Source organism: Gopherus evgoodei, unplaced genomic scaffold (genome assembly GCF_007399415.2).
Source record: "Gopherus evgoodei ecotype Sinaloan lineage unplaced genomic scaffold, rGopEvg1_v1.p scaffold_84_arrow_ctg1, whole genome shotgun sequence".
In the NCBI taxonomy this organism is placed as follows: domain Eukaryota; kingdom Metazoa; phylum Chordata; order Testudines; family Testudinidae; genus Gopherus; species Gopherus evgoodei.
The window spans coordinates 70985-93520 of record NW_022060105.1 but is presented as its reverse complement, the minus strand read 5'-3'; the positions used below and the strand labels follow the sequence as shown (position 1 = coordinate 93520).

General features: G+C 48.3%; 2 non-coding genes across 2 annotated transcripts; both read left to right on the top strand.

Annotated features, from left to right (window-relative positions):
• Positions 1–204: 204 nt before the first annotated feature.
• On the top strand, positions 205–294 carry TRNAY-GUA. Its single transcript is given in 2 exon segments — positions 205–241; positions 259–294. It is a non-coding gene; the product is annotated as a tRNA-Tyr (tRNA).
• Positions 295–21220: 20926 nt separating this feature from the next.
• On the top strand, positions 21221–21293 carry TRNAA-AGC. Its single transcript has one exon. It is a non-coding gene; the product is annotated as a tRNA-Ala (tRNA).
• The last annotated feature ends 1243 nt before the right edge of the window (positions 21294–22536 follow it).

The following is a 22536-nucleotide window of genomic DNA, read 5'->3' as shown; positions in this document are numbered from 1 at the left end:
CTGTGTGCGGGCTTGCCAGTGGGTGAATTGAGGGTAAACTAGGCGGCTGCCCAGCCCCCGGGGCAGCCGTGAGGATGAAGGGCTAGCTGTGTGTCGCTTATTCCTTTCAAGGGCTGGGCAGAGGGAAGCCTATAATTATTCATAAGTGCCAGTGGCAGTTCTTCCTGACACCTTGAGTGACTCATGTCCCTTTGTTCCTGTCTTCCTTCGATAGCTCAGCTGGGAGAGCGGAGGACTGTAGGCTTTGTTCCCCTGGGAATCCTTAGGTTGCTGGTTCAACTCCGGCTCGAAGGAGTGGGCTTTTGTTTCCTCGGTTACACGCTCTTCTTTAGAGCGCCAACTCTGGCCACGGCCATGTTTCCCTCCATTCGTGCGAGACTGGCCGCTGGAAGTCTGCTGCATTTAAAGCACCACTTGCCACTACTTTCATCTACCACGCCTGTTTCCAAGTACCTAGGCTACAGTTTACGCATGTATAGGCAGAGTTCCTTTCTCTTCACCCTCCCGCACTCACAGCGTAGACATCTAGCTATGGATCTCAGGCTTCGGAAGTGGCATTTCTCACCCTGGTAGTGGGGCGCCTTTGTTCTTAACAGAGACCGGCCGTAGCTACGTCCCCAAGCTGTCTCCGTTTTTTTTTGCATGGGGCAGAGGTGCTGCGGGGACATAGTTTCTGGTGGCAGGGAGTGGGCTAACGTAGGGTGGGGGGATAGGAAAGGCCCTTTAGTGGCTGAGAGTCCCTTGTCCTTCAGGCTCAATCGATTGTGTGCGCTGCTGACGGCGGGCTATTATGCTCCCCATTGTAGCAATGTGTGCGTTTCAGTGGTTTGCTCTCTCTTTGTCCATCTTTCCCCGGCGTCACAGAGCTCAGTTTATGGAGTAGTGTGAGGGAGCGGTTCCATTTCTTTCCGTTTTGGGCTTTTGTCCATCCCATTGGTAGAGCTGGGATTTCTTTGGGCAACCGTGACTGCACAGAGTGTGTAAAAGGCTTCTGGCGGAGAATTGCTACAAGCCCGATCTGGCGGACTTTTTGGCAAGGAGCTGCCGGGCTATGCGTAGATCATCCGAAGCTTTTCTGTCCTTGGCCTAGGCGGGCAGGGAGGCAACTCGTCTCCTTTCCTTTGCAGTTTTTGCTCTTCTTGTTGTCATGAGCAGAGGCGTTAGGTGTGTGTGGGAGTGCAAAGCCTGGGCGTGTGTGAGTTTCTGTGATGGTGTAATAAACAGATAACTAAGGGTTAATGTCTCTTTCACTTGGAAAGGAGTAACCTGAAACACCTGACCAGAGGACCAATCAGGAAACAAGATTTTTTTTTAAATCTGGGTGGAGGGAAGTTTTGGATGTGAAAGAAGGTTACTGCATGGAGAGACACGGGGGCACAAGTGTCAGCTATCCACCAATCCTTCGTCGACCCCAAATTCATCAACCCAAAGGCCCAAGTGACAATTTACCCCTTCATGTCACAAGCTGTAGACTTGCCTACAGCTGAACTGCCTGTCCAGTACAAAGCCTGGTCAGGAATGTGGACTTTTGCAGTCTATGACAATTATTCCATCCCCATGCTACTGGGGGAAGACTTGGCTAACCACGTGAAGCGGGCCAAGAGAGTGGGAATGGTTACACGCCGCCAGACCAGGCAAGTTTCCAGACCCATTCCTGTTCCTGAGCCGTCCACAGACGCCCCGTCTGTGTTACCAGTCACCCAGACAGAGGTAGTGGAGCCGGATTCTATGCCAACCACTGAAACAGCCACAGCACCTCCAGTCTCAGGCCCGGAACTGGAACAGCAACCAGCACCAGCAATTGCAACCACATCTTCAAACTTAACGCCAGAGGTGCCTGCAAGCCAGAACTGGCAGAAGCAACAGACAGCCATACCCAAAAGGCTCAGCCAGAGCCTGAAATACCCTCAGGTGCACCAGCGGAGAGCGGTTCACCAGCAATGGAAACAACCCCATCACCTACATCGCTTCCAGAGGGACCAAGCCCAAGTCCACAGTCTGAGGAAGAACTGGTAACCCCAGCCTCAAGGGAACAGTTCCAGACTGAGCAGGAAGCAGATGACAGCCTTCAGAAAGCTTGAGCGGCGGCACGGAGCACCCCACCGCCTCTCAGCTCTTCTAATCGATCCCAGTTTGTTATAGACCAAGGACTTTTATACAAGGAGATTCTTTCTGGTGGACACCGGGAAGAATGGCAGCCGCAAAAACAGTTGGTGGTTCCAACTAAGTACTGGGGGAAGCTCTTAAGCTTACCCCTAATCATCCCAGTGGCCATGCTGGGGTGAACAGAACCAAGGACCGGTTGGGGAAGTCCTTCCACTGGGAGGGGATGGGCAAGGACGTTGCCAAGTATGTCCGGTCTTGTGAGGTATGCCAAAGAGTGGGAAAACCCCAAGACCAGGTCAAGACCCCTCTCCAGCCACTCCCCATAATTGAGGTCCCATTTCAGCGAGTAGCTGTGGATATTCTGGGTCCTTTCCCAAAAAAGACACCCAGAGGAAAACAGTACGTACTGACTTTCATGGACTTTGCTACCCGATGGCCAGAAGCAGTAGCTCTAGGCAACACCAGGGCTAACGCTGTGTGTCAGGCCCTAACAGACATTTTTGCCAGGGTAGGTTGGCCCTCCGACATCCTTACAGATTCAGGATCTAATTTCCTGGCAGGGACCATGGAAAAACTGTGGGAAACTCATGGAGTGAACCACTTGGTTGCCACCCCGTACCACCATCAAACCAATGGCCTGGTGGAAAGGTTTAATGGATCTTTGGGGGCCATGATACGTAAATTTGTCAATGAACACTCCAATAATTGGGACCTAGCGTTGCAGCAGTTGCTGTTTGCCTACAGGGCTGTAGCACATCCCAGTTTAGGGTTTTCACCATTTGAACTTGTGTATGGCCACAAGGTTAAGGGGCCATTACAGTTGGTGAAGCAGCAATGGGAGGGGTTTATGCCTTCTCCAGGAACTAACATTCTGGACTTTGTAAGCAACCTACAAAGCACCCTCCGACACTCTTTAGCCCTTGCTGAAGAAAACCTAAAGGATGCTCAGGAAGAGCAAAAGGCCTGGTATGACAAAAATACCAAAGAACGTTCCTTCCAGGTAGGAGACCAGGTTATGGTCTTGAAGGCGCAACAGGCCCATAAGATGGAAGCATCATGGGAAGGGCCATTCACGGTCCAAGACCGCCTGGGAACTGTGAACTACCTCATAGCATTTCCCAATTCCTCATTAAAGCCCAGAGTGTACCATGTTAATTCTCTCAAGTCTTTCTATTCCAGAGACTTACAGGTTTGTCAGTTTACAGTCCAGGGAGATGATGCTGAGTGGCCTGAAGGTGTCTACTATGACGGGAAAAAAGACGGTGGCGTGGAAGAGGTGAACCTCTCAACCACCCTGGAACGTCTGTGGCGGTGACAAATCAAGGAGCTGTGCACTAGCTTCGCCCCATTGTTCTCAGCCACCGCAGGACGGACTGAACGGGCATACCACTCCATTAACACAGGTAATGCTCACCCCATTAGAACCCCACCCTACCGGGTGTCTCCTCATGCCCAAGCTGCTATAGAACGGGAGATCCAGAACATTCTACAGATGGGTATAATCCGCTCATCTACCAGTGCATGGGCATTTCCAGTGGTTCTGGTACCCAAACCAGATGGAGAAATATGCTTTTGCGTGGACTACCGTAAGCTAAATGTGATAACATGTCCGGACAACTATCCAATGCCGCGGACCGATGAGCTATTGGAGAAGTTGGGACGTGCCCAGTTCATCTCTACAATAGACTTAAACAAGGGGTACTGGCAAGTACCGCTAGATGAACCTGCCAAAGAAAGGTCAGCATTCGTCACTCATGCGGGGGTGTATGAATTTAATGTCCTTCCTTTCGGGCTGCGAAATGCACCCGCCACCTTCCAGAGGCTGGTAGATGGTCTACTAGCAGGACTGGGAGAATATGCAGTTGCCTACCTCGATGATGTGGCCATTTTTTCAGACTCCTGACCCGAACACCTACTACACCTGGAAAAGGTCTTTGAGCGCATCAGGCAGGCCGGACTAACTGTTAAGGCCAAAAAGTGTCAAATAGGCCAAAACAGAGTGATTTACCTGGGACACCAGGTAGGTCGAGGAACCATAAACCCCCTACAGGCCAAGGTGGATGCTATCCAAAAGTGGCCTATTCCAAAGTCAAAGAAACAGGTTCAATTCTTCTTAGGCTTGGCCAGGTACTATAGGCGATTTGTACCACACTACAGCCAAATCGCTGCCCCGCTGACCAAAAAGACCCAGCCAAATGCAGTTAAGTGGACTGATGAGTGTCAAAAGGCCTTTACCCAACTTAAGGCAATGCTCATGTCTGACCCTGTGCTAATGGCCCCGGACATTGACAAGCCATTCCTAGTAACCATAGATGCATCTGAGCGTGGTATAGGAGCAGTTCTCATGCAGGAAGCAACGGATTACAACTTCCATCCTGTTGTGTTTTAGAGCAAGAAACTGTCTGAGAGGGAAAGTCACTGGTCAGTCAGTGAAAAGGAATGCTATGCCATTGTGTACGCCCTGGAAAAGCTACGCCTATATGTTTGGGGACGGCGGTTCCAGCTACAAACTGACCATGCTGCGCTAAAGTGGCTTCATACTGCCAAGGGGAACAACAAGAAACTTCTTCGTTGGAGTTTAGCTCTCCAAGATTTTGATTTTGAAATTCAGCACATCTCAGGAGCCTCTAACAAAGTAGCTGGTGCTCTCTCCCGTGAGAGTTTCCCAGAATCCAGTAGTTAAAAAGTGTTCTTAAAATGTAAAAGTCTATTAGTTATATACTTAGTGGTATATGTAAGGTGCATGTGTTGTATTAATCTGTTTATTTTAAAGTTCTAGGAGGAAATCGCCGCCAGTGAGGTTCCCCCCTGTCTGCAATTTGGGGGGCGTCTCATAAACAGATAGCTAAGGGATAATGTCTCTTTCAGCTGGAAAGGAGTAACCTGAAACACCTAACCAGAGGACCAATCAGGAAACCAGATTTTTTTTCAAATCTGGGAGGAGGGAAGTTTTGGGTGTGAGTTCTTTGTTCTTTGTCTTGTGTCTGGGCCCTCTCGGCTATGAGAGTGAGTTTCCAATCTCCTGGCTTTCTAATCTTCTGTTTCCAAGTTGTAAGTACAAAGATAGGAAGACCATAGGTTTATATTCTTTTCTTTTGTATTTACATGTGTGTACATGCTGGAACGTATTAAATTGTATTCTTTTTGGATAAGGCTGTTTATTCATTTTTTTTTCTTTTAGGCCAATGACCCTGTATTTGTCACCTAAATACAGAGAGACCATTTTTATGTCCTTTTCATTCTTTTTATATAAAGCTTTCTTTTTAAGACCTGTTGTAGTTATCTTTAGTGGGGACTCCAGGGAATTGAGTCTGCAGCTCACCAGGGAATTGGTGGGAGGAAGAAGTCAGGGGGAAAATCTCTTTGTGTTAGATTTACTAGCCTGACTTTGCATACCATCTGGGTGAAGGTGTGGGGGGAGAGATTAGATCTCTCGGTACTTGTGTTTTCCAGGACTGGAAACAGGGAGGGTGGAGTCCCTCTGTTTAGATTCACGGAGCTTGCTTCTGTATATCTCTCCAGGAACCCAGGGAGGGAACACCTGGAGGGGATGAGGGGGAAGGGAAATGGTTTATACCCCTTTGTTGTAAAACTCAAGGAATCTGAGTCTTGCGGTCCACCAGGGAAGGTTTTGGGGGAGACCACAGTGAGCTGGGCACTGTAAAAATCCTTGGCTGGTGGCAGCGTTATCAGGTCCAAGCTGGTAACTAAGCTTGGAGGTTTTCATGCTAACACCCATATTTTGGACGCTAAGGTCCAGATCTGGGAAAAATGTTATGGCAGATGGTCTCTGGAAATGTATATTTGGTTGAAAGGCAAGAAAGGGGAGCAGCGTTCTTTGCTATGCCAGGTGAACTTGTTGAGCGGAAGTCCTTTCCAAGGGGGTGTGCAAGCATAAAGGTAGTTTGTTTTGCGGTGTGAAGCGTGTGACGATGCGGTTCTGGCGGGACCCAACTGAGAGTGCCAATTCAGGACCAATTGCTCAAACAGGGCAGTCACAGCCCAAGGCTGGGGTTTTTCCACCTCTAAGGCAAACCAAACCAGCTAGACAAAAATGACTTCGGTTTTACCCCACTGGCTAACCACAAGTCACAATTTCCTTAGACACTCCAGTCTCTCAGTATTACCACCAGTGCCACTCGTCTTGGGGATGAATGGTTATGAAAACCAAGACCCCAGTAAAAGAAAAAGGTTCTCTCGATCCCAAAGGACCAAGCCCCAGACCCAGGTCAATAGACACATCAGATCTTACCCACAAATCACGCTGTTGCCAATCCTTTAGAATCTAAAATCTAAAGGTTTAGTCATAAAGGGAAAAAGGTAGAGGTGAGGGCTAGAAGTGGTTAAACGGAATTGTCATAAACAGATAGCTAAGGGTTAATGTCTCTTTCACCTAAAGCACCTGACCAGAGAACCAATCAGGAAACCGGATTTTTTCAACTTTGGGTGGAGGGAATTGTGTGTCTGGGGGTCTTTGTCTCAGTCTGCCTGCTGTCTCTGAGCTTTGGAGAAGTAGTTCTGTTTTCTAATCTTCTGTTTCTAAGTGTAAGGACAAAGAGATCAGATAGTAAGTTATATGGTTTCTTTTCTTTGGTATTTGCATGAATATAAGTGCTGGAGTGCTTTGATTTGTATTCTTTTTGAATAAGGCTGTTTATTCAATATTCTTTTAAGCAATCGACCCTGTGTTATATCATCTTAATACAGAGAGAACATTTGTATGTATTTTTCTTTCTTTTTTATATAAAGCTTTCTTTTAAGACCTGTTGGAGTTTTTTTCTTTACTTCAGGGGAATTGAGTCTGTACTCACCAGGGAATTGGTGGGAGGAAGGAATCAGGGGAAAGTTGTGTGTGGGTTGAATTGGCTAGCCTGATTTTGCATTCCCTCTGGGGGAATAGGAAAGTCCTTTTTGTTTCCAGGACCGGGAACGGAGAGGGAGATTCACTCGGTTTGGATTCACAGAGCTTGTGTCTGTGTATCTCTCCAGGAGCATCTGGAGGGGGGAAGGGAAAAAGGATTATTTCCCTTTGTTGTGAGACTCAAGGGATTTGGGTCTTGGGGTCCCCAGGGAAGGTTTTTCAGGGGGACCAGAGTGCCCCAAAACACTCTGATTTTTTGGGTGGTGGCAGCAAGTACCAGGTCCAAGCTGGTAACTAAGCTTGGAGGTTTTCATGCTAACCCCCATATTTTGGACGCTAAGGTCCAAATCTGGGAATAAGGTTATGATATGGTGTAGCAGTGGTGGGATCTAGACAGAATCCAGAAGCCAGTAGGAATATTATATTTTTCTTTTCTCTGCTAAGGGCTTTTTAGCAGAGAGAAACAGTTTGGTTTTAAAAGGGAACCAGAGAGAATTTTTTTTTTCTGCTCTCTCTAGCAGTTTGTGGTTTGCATGTTAAGTGAGAAGCCATTAAGAGACTGTTGAGGGTCTTTTGTCATGCAATAGCCCTCCCATTAGGAGGCAAGTACCAGCACTTATATGCATGCAAATAAAGTGGTTTTTCTGGTTTCCCTTCATTGAACATTAGCTAGAGAGAGAAAGGGAAAAAAGCACTGTTGCTAGGCAGACTCCAGGAGGGAACAGAGCCTGCAGTTCAGAAGATAAACACCGGAGGGCACCCCAACACAAGAAAACAGGAACCATGACTTCTAAGGCAAAAATTGACGCCGAAGGACAAATCAAAGAAGCTGAACACAGGCGACAACTGGAAATAAAACAAAAAGAGATGGAGATAAAAGAAAAGGAAGAAAGCATCAAACTGGCAGCCTTCCAAAGAGAACAGGCAGCCCAAGAGGCAGCACACAAAAGAAAACTAGAAGAAGAAGAGGTAGCCTACCGAAGGAAACAAGCAGAAGATGAGTTGGCCCACAGAAGGAAGCAAGAAGAAGAAGAGGCGGCCCACCGCCGAGACATGGAAAAACACCAAAAAGAAATGGAAAAACAACAAAAAGAAATGGAAAAAGAAAATGAAGAGAAGGAAAAACAGAGAAAACATGAACTGGACTTGGCAAAAGCTGGGCTGCATGTGCCAGCCAACCCTAACAACCCGGCGCCAATTATTGCTCCACAGCACAGGAAATTTCCCACCTACAAGGCAGGTGATGACACCGAGGCCTTCTTGGAAAATTTTGAAAGAGCCTGTCTTGGGTACAGCATCCCCGAAGACCAGTACATGGTAGAATTAAGGCCACAACTCAGTGGACCTTTAGCAGAGGTGGCACCTGAAATGCCTAAGCCGCAAATGAATGACTATAAACTTTTTCAAACCAAGGCCAGATACAGGATGGGGATAACCCCAGATCATGCCTGTCGGCGTTTCAGAACCCAAAAGTGGAAACCAGAGGTGTCATTTCCCAAACACGCCTACTACATTGCAAAAAACTATGAGGCCTGGCTAACAGGAAACAACATTCAAACCTTGGAAGAACTGAACCTCCTCATACAAATGGAGCAGTTTTTCGATGGTGTTCCTGAAGATATCACACGGTACATACAAGATGGAAATCCCAAAGATATCGCTGAGGCGGGGGAGATTGGAGCCAAATGGATGGAATTGGCAGAAAGCAAGAAAGCTACTGTCAAGGGGAATGATTACCCCAGGGGGCACACAGACCATAAACCCTACAACCGAGGACAGCCAAAAACCCCACATACCACCCAAGTAAAGCCACAAACACCCTACTCTTCCACCTCACCAGTCTCCAGTAACTCACCTCGGCCCAGTGACCCATCAGATGGAAGATGCTTTAAGTGTAATGAACTGGGACATATCAAGGCCAACTGTCCCAAGAACACCATGCGAGTGCAATTCATTACACCACCATCACCCCAAAGATCCCCAGGCCCAGATGCCTCTCAAATACCCTTGGAGCGAAGGGAAAATTTGAGAGTGGGCGGAAAGAAGGTTACGGCGTGGAGAGACACGGGGGCACAAGTGTCAGCTATACACCAATCCTTCGTTGACCCCAAATTCATCAACCCAAAGGCCAAAGTTACAATTTACCCCTTCATGTCACAAGCTGTAGACTTGCCTACCGCTGAACTGCCTGTCCAGCACAAAGGCTGGTCAGGAATGTGGACTTTTGCAGTCTATGACAATTATCCTATCCCCATGCTACTGGGGGAAGACTTGGCCAACCAGGTGAGGCGGGCCAAGAGAGTGGGAATGGTTACCCGTAGCCAAACCAGGCAAGCTTCCAGATCCATTCCTGTTCCTGAGCCGTCCACAGAGGCCCCATCTGTGTTACCAGAGACCCAGACAGAGGTAGTGGACCCGGATTCCATGCCTACCACTGAAACAGCCACAGCATCTCCAGTCCCAGGCCCGGAACTGGAACAGCAACCAGCACCAGCAAGTGCAACCACATCTTCAAACTCAACGCCAGTGGGCGCCAGCGAGCCAGAAATGGCAGAAACAACAGACAGCCATACCCAAAAGGCTCAGCCAGAGCCTGAAATACCCTCAGGTGCACCAGCGGAGAGCGGTTCACCAGCAACGGAAACAACCCCATCACCTACATCGCTTCCAGAGGGACCACGCCCAAGTCCACAGTCTGAGGAAGAACTGGTGACCCCAGCCTCAAGGGAACAGTTCCAGACTGAGCAGGAAGCAGATGACAGCCTTCAGAAAGCTTGGGTGGCGGCACGGAGCGCCCCACCGCCTCTCAGCTCTTCTAATCGATCCCGGTTTGTTATAGACCAAGGACTTTTATACAAGGAGATTCTTTCTGGTGGACACGGGGAAGAATGGCAGCCGCAAAAACAGTTGGTGGTTCCAACTAAGTACCGGGGGAAGCTCTTAAGCTTAGCCCATGATCATCCCAGTGGCCATGCTGGGGTGAACAGAACCAAGGACCGGTTGGGGAAGTCCTTCCACTGGGAGGGGATGGGCAAGGATGTTGCCAAGTATGTCCGGTCTTGTGAGGTATGCCAAAGAGTGGGTAAGCCTCAAGACCAGGTCAAGGCCCCTCTCCAGCCACTCCCCATAATTGAGATCCCATTTCAGCGAGTAGCTGTGGATATTCTGGGCCTTTTCCCAAAAAAGACGCCCAGAGGAAAGCAGTACGTACTGACTTTAGTGAACTTTGCTACCTTATGGCCAGAAGCAGTAGCTCTAGGCAACACCAGAGCTAACACTGTGTGCCTGGCCCTAACAGACATCTTTGCCAGGGTAGGTTGGCCCTCCGACATCCTTACAGATTCAGGGTCTAATTTCCTGGCAGGGACCATGGAAAAACTGTGGGAAACTCATGGGGTGAATCACTTGGTTGCCACCCCGTACCACCATCAAACCAATCGCCTGGTGGAAAGGTTCAATGGAACTTTGGGGGCCATGATACGAAAATTCATCAACGAATTCTCCAATAATTGGGACCTAGTGTTGCAGCAGTTGCTGTTTGCCTACAGGGCTGTACCACATCCCAGTTTAGGGTTTTCATCATTTGAACTTGTGTATGGTCACGAGGTTAAGGGGCCATTACAGTTGGTGAAGCAGCAATGGGAGGGGTTTACGCCTTCTCCAGGAACTAACATTCTGGACTTTGTAAGCAACCTACAAAGCACCCTCCAACACTCTTTAGCCCTTGCTAGAGAGAACCTAAAGGATACTCAAAAAGAGCAAAAGGCCTGGTATGACAGACATGCCAGAGAACGTTCCTTCAAGGTAGGAGACCAGGTTATGGTCTTGAAGGCGCAACAGGCCCATAAGATGGAAGCATCATGGGAAGGGCCATTCACAGTCCAAGAGCGCCTGGGAAATGTAAACTACCTCATAGCATTTCCCAATTCCCCACTAAAGCCTAAAGTGTACCATGTTAATTCTCTCAAGCCTTTCTATTCCAGAGACTTACAGGTTTGTCAGTTTACAGTCCAGGGAGATGATGCTGAGTGGCCTGACGGTGTCTACTACGACGGGAAAAAAGACGGTGGCGTGGAAGAGGTGAACCTCTCAACCACCCTGGAACGTCTGCAGCGGCAACAAATCAAGGAGCTGTGCACTAGCTTCGCCCCATTGTTCTCAGCCACCCCAGGACGGACTGAACGGGCATACCACTCCATTGATACAGGTAATGCTCACCCAATCAGAACCCCACCCTACCGGGTGTCTCCTCATGCCCAAGCTGCTATAGAACGGGAGATCCAGAACATGCTACAGATGGGTATAATCCGCTCATCTACTAGTGCATGGGCATCTCCAGTGGTTCTGGTACCCAAACCAGATGAGGAAATACGCTTTTGCGTGGACTACCGTAAGCTAAATGCGGTAACTCGTCCGGACAACTATCCAATGCCACGCACTGATGAGCTATTGGAGAAGTTGGGACGTGCCCAGTTCATCTCTACAATATACTTAACCAAAGGGTACTGGCAAGTACCGCTAGATGAACCTGCCAAGGAGAGGTCAGCATTCGTCACCCATGCGGGGGTGTATGAATTCAATGTCCTTCCTTTCGGCCTTCGAAATGCACCCGCCACCTTCCAGAGGCTGGTAGATGGTCTACTAGCTGGACTGGGAGAATTCGCAGTTGCCTACCTCGATGATGTGGCCATTTTTTCAGACTCCTGGCCCGAACACCTACTCCACCTGGAAAAGGTCTTTGAGCGCATCAGGCAGGCAGGACTAACTGTTAAGGCCAAAAAGTGTCAAATAGGCCAAAACAGAGTGACTTACCTGGGGCACCAGGTGGGTCGAGGAACCATAAACCCCCTACAGGCCAAGGTGGATGCTATCCAAAAGTGGCCTGTCCCACGGTCCAAGAAGCAGGTCCAATCCTTCTTAGGCTTGGCCGGATACTATAGGCAATTTGTACCACACTACAGCCAACTCGCTGCCCCATTGACCGACCTGACCAAAAAGACCCAGCCAAATGCCGTTAAGTGGACTGATGAGTGTCAAAAAGCCTTTACCCAGCTTAAGGCAACGCTCATGTCTGACCCTGTGCTCAGGGCCCCGGACTTTGACAAGCCATTCCTAGTAACCACGGATGCATCTGAGCGTGGTATAGGAGCAGTGCTCATGCAGGAAGCAACAGATCACAACTTCCATCCTGTCGTGTTTCTCAGCAAGAAACTGTCTGAGAGGGAAAGTCACTGGTCAGTCAGTGAAAAGGAATGCTATGCCATTGTGTACGCCCTGGAAAAGCTACGCCCATATGTTTGGGGACGGCGGTTCAAACTACAAACTGACCATGCTGCACTAAAGTGGCTTCATACTGCCAAGGGAAACAACAAGAAACTTCTTCGTTGGAGTTTAGCTCTCCAAGATTTTGATTTTGAAATTCAACACATCACAGGAGCTTCTAACAAAGTTGCTGATGCTCTCTCCCGTGAGAGTTTCCCAGAATCCAGTAGTTAAAAAGTGTTCTTAAAATGTAGAAGTCTGTTAGTTATCTACTTAGGGGTATATGTAAAGGTGCATGTGTTGTATTAATCTGTTTATTTTCAAGTTCTAGAAGGAAATCGCCACCAGTGAGCTTCCCCACTGTCTGCAATTTGGGGGGCGTGTCATAAACAGATAGCCAAGGGTTAATGTCTCTTTCACCTAAAGCACCTGACCAGAGAACCAATCAGGAAACCGGATTTTTTCAACTTTGGGTGGAGGGAATTGTGTGTCTGGGGGTCTTTGTCTCAGTCTGCCTGCTTTCTCTGAGCTTTGGAGAAGTAGTTCTGTTTTCTAATCTTCTGTTTCTAAGTGTAAGGACAAAGAGATCAGATAGTAAGTTATATGGTTTCTTTTCTTTGGTATTTGCATGAATATAAGTGCTGGAGTGCTTTGATTTGTATTCTTTTTGAATAAGGCTGTTTATTCAATATTCTTTTAAGCAATCGACCCTGTGTTATATCATCTTAATACAGAGAGAACATTTGTATGTATTTTTCTTTCTTTTTTATATAAAGCTTTCTTTTAAGACCTGTTGGAGTTTTTTCTTTACTTCAGGGGAATTGAGTCTGTACTCACCAGGGAATTGGTGGGAGGAAGGAATCAGGGGAAAGTTGTGTGTGGGTTGAATTGGCTAGCCTGATTTTGCATTCCCTCTGGGGGAATAGGAAAGTCCTTTTTGTTTCCAGGACCGGGAACGGAGAGGGGGATTCACTCGGTTTGGATTCACAGAGCTTGTGTCTGTGTAACTCTCCAGGAGCATCTGGAGGGGGGAAGGGAAAAAGGATTATTTCCCTTTGTTGTGAGACTCAAGGGATTTGGGTCTTGGGGTCCCCAGGGAAGGTTTTTCAGGGGGACCAGAGTGCCCCAAAACACTCTGATTTTTTGGGTGGTGGCAGCAAGTACCAGGTCCAAGCTGGTAACTAAGCTTGGAGGTTTTCATGCTAACCCCCATATTTTGGACGCTAAGGTCCAAATCTGGGAATAAGGTTATGATAGGAATCAATTACATACAGTAATGGCAAAGTTCTTAGTTCAGGCTTGTAGCAATGATGGAGTTATCATAACCTAGTCCCAGATTTGGATCTTAGCGTCCAAAATATGGGTGTTAGCATGAAAACCTCCAAGCTTAGTTACCAGTTTGGACCTGGTAAAGCTGCCACCACCCAAAAAATTAGAGTGTTTTGGGGCACTCTGGTCCCCCCAACAACCTTCCCTGGGGACCCCAAGACCCAAATCCCTTGAGTCTCACAACAAAGGGAAATAAACCTTTTCCCTTCCCCCCTCCAGGTGTTCCGGGAGAGACACACAGAAGCAACCTCTGTGAATCTAAACAGAGGGATTCCACCCTCCCCGTTCCCAGCCTTGGAAAACAGAAGTACCGAGACCTAATCTCTCTTCCCCCATCACCCAGAGGGAATGCAAAGTCAGGCTAGTAAATCTAACACACACAGATTTCCCCCTGACTTCTTCCTCCCATCAATTCCCTGATGAGCACAGACTCAATACCCTGGAGTTCTCCACTAAAGAAAAAACTCCAACAGGTCTTAAAAGAAAGCTTTATGTAAAAAGAAAGAAAAATACATAAAAATGGTCTCTGTATCAAGGTGACAAATACAGGGTCAATTGCTTAAAAGAAATATGAATAAACAGCCTTATTCAAAAAGAATACAATTCAAAACACTCCAGCAACTATACCCATGTAAATACAAAAGAAAAACAATAGAAACCTTACTGCCTTACTATATTTGTACTTACAACTTGGAAACAGAAGATTAGAAAGCAGGAAACAGAAATCCTCCCATAGCCGAGAGAGAGAGACAGGCAGAAGACCAAAGAACAAAGGACTCACACACAAACTTCCCTCCACCCAGATCTGAAAAAGTCTGGTTTCCTGATTGACCCTCTGGACAGGTGTTTCAGGTACTTTTTTCCAGGTGTAAGAGACATTAACCCTTAGCTATCTGTTTATGACACGCCCCCCAAATTGCAGACAGTGGGGAAGCTCACTGGCGGCGATTTCCTTCTAGAACTTTAAAATAAACAGATTAATACAACACATGCACCTTTACATATACCACTAAGTAGATAACTAACAGACTTCTACATTTTAAGAACAGTTTTTAACTACTGGATTCTGGGAAACTCTCACAGGAGAGTGCATCAGCTACTTTGTTAGAAGCTCCTGAGATGTGCTGAATTTCAAAATCAAAATCTTGGAGAGCTAAACTCCAACGAAGAAGTTTCTTGTTGTTCCCCTTGGCAGTATGAAGCCACTTTAGTGCAGCATGGTCAGTTTGTAGCTGGAACCGCCATCCCCAAACATATGGGCGTAGCTTTTCCAGGGCGTACACAATGGCGTAGCATTCCTTTTCACTGACTGACCAGTGACTTTCCCTCTCAGACAGTTTCTTGCTGAGAAACACGACAGGATGGAAGTTGTGATCTGTTGCTTCCTGCATGAGAACTGCTCCTATACCACGCTCAGATGCATCCGTGGTTACTAGGAATGGCTTGTCAAAATCCGGGGCCCTGAGTAGAAGGTCAGACATGAGCATCGCCTTAAGCTGGGTAAAGGCCTTTTGACACTCATCAGTCCACTTAACTGCATTTGGCTGGGTCTTTTTGGTCAGCTCGGTCAGTGGGGCAGCGATTTGGCTGTAGTGTGGTACAAATCGCCTGTAGTACCCGGCCAAGCCTAAGAAGGATTGGACCTGTTTCTTTGACCTTGGGACAGGCCACTTTTGGATAGCATCCACCTTGGTCTGTAGGGGGTTTATGGTTCCTCGACCCACCTGGTGCCCCAGGTAAGTCACTCTGTTCTGGCCTATTTGACACTTTTTGGGCTTAACAGTTAGTCCGGCCTGCCTGATGCGCTCAAAGACCTTTTCCAGGTGTAGTAGGTGTTCGGGCCAGGAGTCTGAAAAAATGTCCACATCATCGAGGTAGGCAACTGCATATTCTCCCAGTCCTGCTAGTAGACCATCTACCAGCCTCTGGAAGTTGGCGGGTGCATTTCGAAGGCCGAAAGGAAGGACATTAAATTCATACACCCCCGCATGGGTGACGAATGGGACCTCTCCTTGACAGGTTCATCTAGCGGTACTTGCCAGTACCCCTTGGTTAAGTCTATTGTAGAGATGAACTGGGCCCGTCCCAACTTTTCCAATAGCTTATCGGTGCGGGGCATTGGATAGTTGTCCAGACGAGTTACTGCATTTAGCTTACGGTAGTCCACACAAAAGCGTATTTCCCCATCTGGTTTGGGTACCAGAACCACTGGAGATGCCCATGCACTGGTAGATGAGCGGATTATACCCATCTGTAGCATGTTCTGGATATCCCGTTCTATAGCAGCTTGGGCATGAGGAGACACTCGGTAGGGTGGGGTTCTAATTGGGTGAGCATTACCTGTATCAATGGAGTGGTATGCCCGTTCAGTCTGTCCTGGGGTGGCTGTGAACAATGGGGCGAAGCTAGTGCACAGCTCCTTGATTTGTCGCCGCTGCAGACGTTCCAGGGTGGTTGAGAGGTTCACCTCTTCCACGCCACCATCTTTTTTCCCGTCGTAGTAGACACCGTCAGGCCACTCAGCATCATCTCCCTGGACTGTAAACTGACAAACCTGTAAGTCTCTGGAATAGAAAGGCTTGAGGGAATTAACATGGTACACTCTGGGCTTTAGTGAGGAATTGGGAAATGCTATGAGGTAGTTCACTGTTCCCAGGCGCTCTTGGACCGTGAATGGCCCTTCCCATGATGCTTCCATCTTATGGGCCTGTTGCGCCTTCAAGACCATAACCTGGTCTCCTACTTTGAAGGAACGTTCTCTGGTATGTCTGTCATACCAGGCCTTTTGCTCTTCCTGAGCATCCTTTAGGTTTTCTTTAGCAAGGGCTAAAGAGTGTCGGAGGGTGCTTTGTAGGTTGCTTACAAAGTCCAGAATGTTAGTTCCTGGAGAAGGCGTAAACCCCTCCCATTGCTGCTTCACCAACTGTAATGGCCCCTTAACCTCGTGACCATACACAAGTTCAAATGGTGAAAACCCTAAACTGGGATGTGCTACAGCCCTGTAGGCAAACAGCAACTGCTGCAACACTAGGTCCCAATTATTGGAGTGTTCGTTGACAAATTTACGTATCATGGCCCCCAAAGTTCCATTAAACCTTTCCACCAGGCCATTGGTTTGATGGTGGTACGGGGTGCCAACCAAGTGGTTAACCCCATGTGTTTCCCACAGTTTTTCCATGGTCCCTGCCAGGAAATTAGATCCTGAATCAGTAAGGATGTCGGAGGGCCAACCTACCCTGGCAAAAATATCTGTTAGGGCCAGGCACACAGTGTTAGCCCTGGTGTTGCCTAGAGCTACTGCTTCCGGCCATCGGGTAGCAAAGTCCACGAAAGTCAGTACGTACTGCTTTCCTCTGGGCGTTTTTTTTGGAAAAGGACCCAGAATATCCACAGCTACTCGCTGAAATGGGATCTCAATTATGGGGAGTGGCTGGAGAGGGGCCTTGACCTTGTCTTGGGGTTTTCCCACTCTTTGGCATACCTCACAAGACCGGACATACTTGGCAACATCCTTGCCCATCCCCTCCCAGTGGAAGGACTTCCCCAACCGGTCCTTGGTTCTGTTCACCCCAGCATGGCCACTGGGATGATCATGGGCTAAGCTTAAGAGCTTCCCCCAGTACTTAGTTGGAACCACCAACTGTTTTTGCGGCTGCCATTCTTCCCGGTGTCCACCAGAAAGAATCTCCTTGTATAAAAGTCCTTGGTCTATAACAAACCGGGATCGATTAGAAGAGCTGAGAGGCGGTGGGGTGCTCTGTGCCGCCGCCCAAGCTTTCTGAAGGCTGTCATCTGCTTCCTGCTCAGTCTGGAACTGTTCCCTTGAGGCTGGGGTTACCAGTTCTTCCTCAGACTGTGGACTTGGGCTTGGTCCCTCTGGAAGCGATGTAGGTGATGGGGTTGTTTCCGTTGCTGGTGAACCGCTCTCCGCTGGTGCACCTGAGGGTATTTCAGGCTCTGGCTGAGCCTTTTGGGTATGGCTGTCTGTTGCTTCTGCCAGTTTTGGCTCGCTGGCGCCCTCTGGTGTTGAGTTTGAAGATGTGGTTGCAATTGCTGGTGCTGGTTGCTGTTCCAGTTCCGGGCCTGGGACTGGAGGCGCTGTGGCTGTTTCAGTGGTTAGCATGGAATCTGGGTCCACTACCTCTGTCTGGGTCTCTCGTAACACAGACGGGGCATCTGTGGACGGCTCAGGAACAGGAATGGGTCTGGAAGCTTGCCTGGTTTGGCTACGTGTAACCATTCCCACTCGCTTGGCCCGCTTCACCTGGTTGGCCAAGTCTTCCCCCAGTAGCATGGGGATAGGATAATTGTCATAGACTGCAAAAGTCCACATTCCTGACCAGCCTTTGTACTGGACAGGCAGTTCAGCTGTAGGCAAGTCTACAGCTTGTGACATGAAGGGGTAAATTGTCACTTGGGCCTTTGGGTTGATGAATTTGGGGTCTACGAAGGATTGGTGGATAGCTGACACTTGTGCCCCCGTGTCTCTCCACGCAGTAACATTCTTTCCGCCTACTCTCAAATTTTCCCTTCGCTCCAAGGGTATTTGAGAGGCATCTGGGCCTGGGGATCTTTGGTGTGATGGTGGTGTAATGAACTGCACTCGGATGGCGTTCTTTGGACAGTTGGCCTTGATATGTCCCAGTTCATTACACTTAAAGCATCTTCCATCTGATGGGTCACTGGGTCGAGGTGAGTTACTGGAGACTGGTGAGGTGGAAGAATAGTGTGTCTGTGTCTTTACTTGGGTTGTAGATGGGGTTTTTGGCTGCCCTCGGTTGTAGGGTTTATGGTCAGTGTGCCCTCTGGGGTATTCGTTCCCCTTGACAGTAGCTTTCTTGCTCTCTGCCACTTTCATCCATCTGGCTCCAATCTCCCCTGCCTCGGTGAGATTTTTGGGTTTTCCATCTTGTATGTTCCGTGTTATGTCCTCAGGAACACCATCCAAGAACTGCTCCATTTGTATGAGGAGGTGCAGTTCTTCCAAGGATTTAACATTGTGTCCTGATATCCAGGCCTCATAATTTTTCCCATTGTAGTAGGCGTGTTTGGGAAATGACACATCTGGTTTCCACTTTTGGGTTTTGAAACGCCGACGGGCATGATCCGGGGTTATCCCCATTCTGTATCTGGCCTTGGTTTGAAAAAGTTTATAGTCGTTCATGTGCTCCTTAGGCATTTCAGCTGCCACCTCTGCTAAAGGTCCACTGAGCTGTGGCCTCAATTCTACCATGTACTGGTCTTCAGAGATGCGGTACCCAAAACAGGCTCTTTCAAAATTTTCCAAGAAGGCCTCGGTGTCATCACCTGCCTTGTAGGTGGGAAATTTCCTGGGATGTGGAACCATAATTGGTGAAGGGTTGTTAGGATTGGCTGGAGCCTGTTGCTTAGCCTTTTCTAATTCCATGGCCTGTTGGTAGGCTTCCCTCTGGAGTTCCATCTCTTTTTGTTTTTCCATGTCTCGGCGGTGGGCCACCTCTTCTTCTTCTAGTTTTCTGTGGTGGGCTGCATTTTTGGCGTCTTGTTCTCTTTTATGGGCTGGCTGTTTGATCTGTTCTTCTCTTTCTTTCAGCTCCACCTCTTTTTCTCTTTTTTCCAGTTGTCGCCTGTGTTCTGCTTCTTTGCCTTGCCCTTCGGCCACCCTTTTTGCCTTAGAAGTCATGGTTCCTGTTTTCTTGTGTTGGGGTTCCCTCCGGTGTTTATTGTCTGAACTGCAGGCTCTGTTGTCTCCTGGGGTCTGCCTAGCAACAGTGCCTTTTTCCCTTTCTTCCTCTAGCTAATCTTTTCAATGTAAACTAAACCAGAAAAACCACTTAATTTGCAGGTGTATAGTGCTGGTATTTGACTCCTAATGGGAGTGCTATTGTGTCACAAAAGACCCTTTTGTCACAGCTTAATGGTACCTTGCTTAATATGCAAGCCAGAAACTGCAAGAGAGAGCAGAGAAAAATTTTTTTCTCTCTGGTTCCTTTTAAAATCAAACTGTTTTTCTCTGCTTAAAAGCCCCTAGCAGAGAAAAGAAAAATATAATATTCCTACTGGCTTCTGGATTCTATCTTTCCCACAACGCTGCCACTCATATCATAACCTAGTCCCAGATTTGGACCTTAGCATCCAAAATATGGGGGTTAGCATGAAAACCTCCAAGCTTGGTTACCAGCTTGGACCTGGTAAAGCTGCCACCACCCAAAAAATTAGAGTGTTTTGGGGCACTCTGGTCCCCCCAAAAACCTTCCCTGGGGACCCCAAGACCCAAATCCCTTGAGTCTCACAACAAAGGGAAATAAACCTTTTCCCTTCCCCCCTCCAGGTGTTCCGGGAGAGACACACAGAAGCAAGCTCCGTGAATCTAAACGGAGGGATTCCACCCTCCCCGTTCCCAGCCTTGGAAAACAGAAGTACCGAGACCTAATCTCTCTTCCCCCATCACCCAGAGGGAATGCAAAGTCAGGCTAGTAACTCTAACACACACAGATTTCCCCCTGACTTCTTCCTCCCACCAATTCCCTGGTGAGCACAGACTCAATACCCTGGAGTTCCCCACTAAAGAAAAAACTCCAACAGGTCTTAAAAGAAAGCTTTATGTAAAAAGAAAGAAAAATACATAAAAATGGTCTCTGTATCAAGGTGACAAATACAGGGTCAATTGCTTAAAAGAAATATGAATAAACAGCCTTATTCAAAAAGAATACAATTCAAAACACTCCAGCAACTATACCCATGTAAATACAAAAGAAAAACAATAGAAACCTTACTGCCTTACTATATTTGTACTTACAACTTGGAAACAGAAGATTAGAAAGCAGGAAACAGAAATCCTCCCATAGCCGAGAGAGAGACAGGCAGAAGACCAAAGAACAAAGGACTCACACACAAACTTCCCTCCACCCAGATCTGAAGATGTCTGGTTTCCTGATTGGTCCTCTGGTCAGGTGTTTCAGGTACTTCTTTCCAGGTGTAAGAGACATTAACCCTTAGCTATCTGTTTATGACAGGAGTAAACTGCAGGTTCAAATCAAGTCTCTGGAGAACATCCCCCGCTGGGATGGGTCATCAGTCCTTTGTGTAGAGCTTCAGTTTGTAGCAAAGTCCCTCCAGAGGTAAGAAGCAGGATTGAAGACCAGATGGAGGTGAGGCATCAGCCTTAGATAGGCACTTGCAGGTGGAAGAACACTTCTATGTTCTTACTGTGGAAAATTACAGCAAAATATAGTTTGGAGTCACATGGCCAAGTCCCTGAATACTTTGCTGAGTCACAAGGCGTATCTGCCTCCTCTCAATGGGTCGATTGTGTAGCTGATGGTCCTTAATGGGCCATCAAGCAGGCTAAGCAGAGCTAACACCCACTTGTCTGGGATCTTTCCCAGTAACACAGCGCAAGTTTGAAATATAGACAGTATACAGCCAATATTCATAACTTCAACCACAACATGATACAGACATAGAGATAGCATAATCATAACCAGTAACCCGTAACCTGGTCTTAGACACCTTATATGACCCCCTTTACATAGGATCTGGTGCCACTACAGGACCTTGGTTGCAACCCATGTTCTATATGGTCCCAGTTTATATCAATAACGTCGCAAAGAGATCGCTAGATGGGGTTTGCGCTGAGTTGACAGTGCGTGGTGGAGGGGGCAGGTCTCCTGGAGTGGGCATGGGGAATTAGCTCAAATGGTAGAGCGCTCGCTTAGCATGCGAGAGGTAGCGGGATCGATACCCGCATTCTCCAGGCTGTTGCGCTTTCTCCTGTTCTCATCCCCACCCCCATGCACCATTTATGTCTCCATAGAAAGGAGCGTTGCAGTCTGCTCTTGGCTTGGCGGTAAGCCTTTTGTCCCGAGGGAGCAAAAGGGGCAACTTCTCTTTCAGGAGTGTGTGTGTGTGTGTGTGTGAGTTCTTTTCTGTTGCCAGTCGCTTTGCGTTTGTTTTTCCTGAGGTAGGCGTGGGAGGCCGAGTCGGGTGTGAAAGGGTACGAGCGGGAATGTGTCAATTATTGACGAAGGGGAAGGGGAATGGACTGTGAAAATGTTGTGGTTTAAAAGGCCCCGTTGAACCAGGCAGGAGGCCCTGAACATGTTTTCCATTGCACCACCGTCCCTGTTCTGAGTGGGAATCAGGGCGGGGGTCCCAACATTGTGCTGCGCGTGCTTGAGACAATCCCGGGTCCCTTGCGGGTCAGCGGGAGGATGCGGCGTCCCGGCTAGCAGGCAGGGCTAGCGTCGCGCCCCCGGCGTTCCGTTCTTACCTTGCGGCCTTGTCTTCGTGCCATGCCTGTTAGGGAGCCTTTGAGCGGTAGCTGTTTGCGGGCTTCCCGGTGGGTTAATTGAGGGTAAACTAGGCGGCTGCCCAGCCCCCGGGGCAGCCGTGAGGATGAAGGGCTAGGTGTGTGTCGCTTATTCCTTTCAAGGGCTCGGCAGAGGCAAGCCTATAATTATGCATAAGTGCCAGTGGCAGTTCTGCCTGACACCTTGAGTGACTCGTGTCCCATTGCTCCTGTCTTCCTTCGGTAGCTCAGCTGGTACAGCGGAGGACTGTAAGCTTCATTCCCCTGGGAATCCTTAGGTGGCTGGTTCAACTCCAGCTTGAAGGAGTGGGCTTTTGTTTCCTCGGTTACACGCTCTTCTTTAGAGCGCCCACTCTGGCCACCGCCATGTTTCCCTCCATTCGTGCGAGACTGGCCGCTGGAAGTCTGCTGCATTTAAAGCACCATTTGCCACTACTTTCATCTACCACACCTGTTTCCAAGTACCTAGGCCACAGTTTACGCCTGTATAGGCAGAGTTCCTTTCTCTTCACCCTCCCGCACTCACAGCGTAGACATCTAGCTATGGTGCAGGCGCAGCTTGTGGAGTTTTCCTGATTGGCCCTAAACCTAGGAGCCAGAGATGCCGGCTACCTCCAGGGAACTGGTCAAAGCCAGGGCAGGCAGAGAGCCTGCCTTAGCCACACTGTGCCACAGACCAGACTTTTAA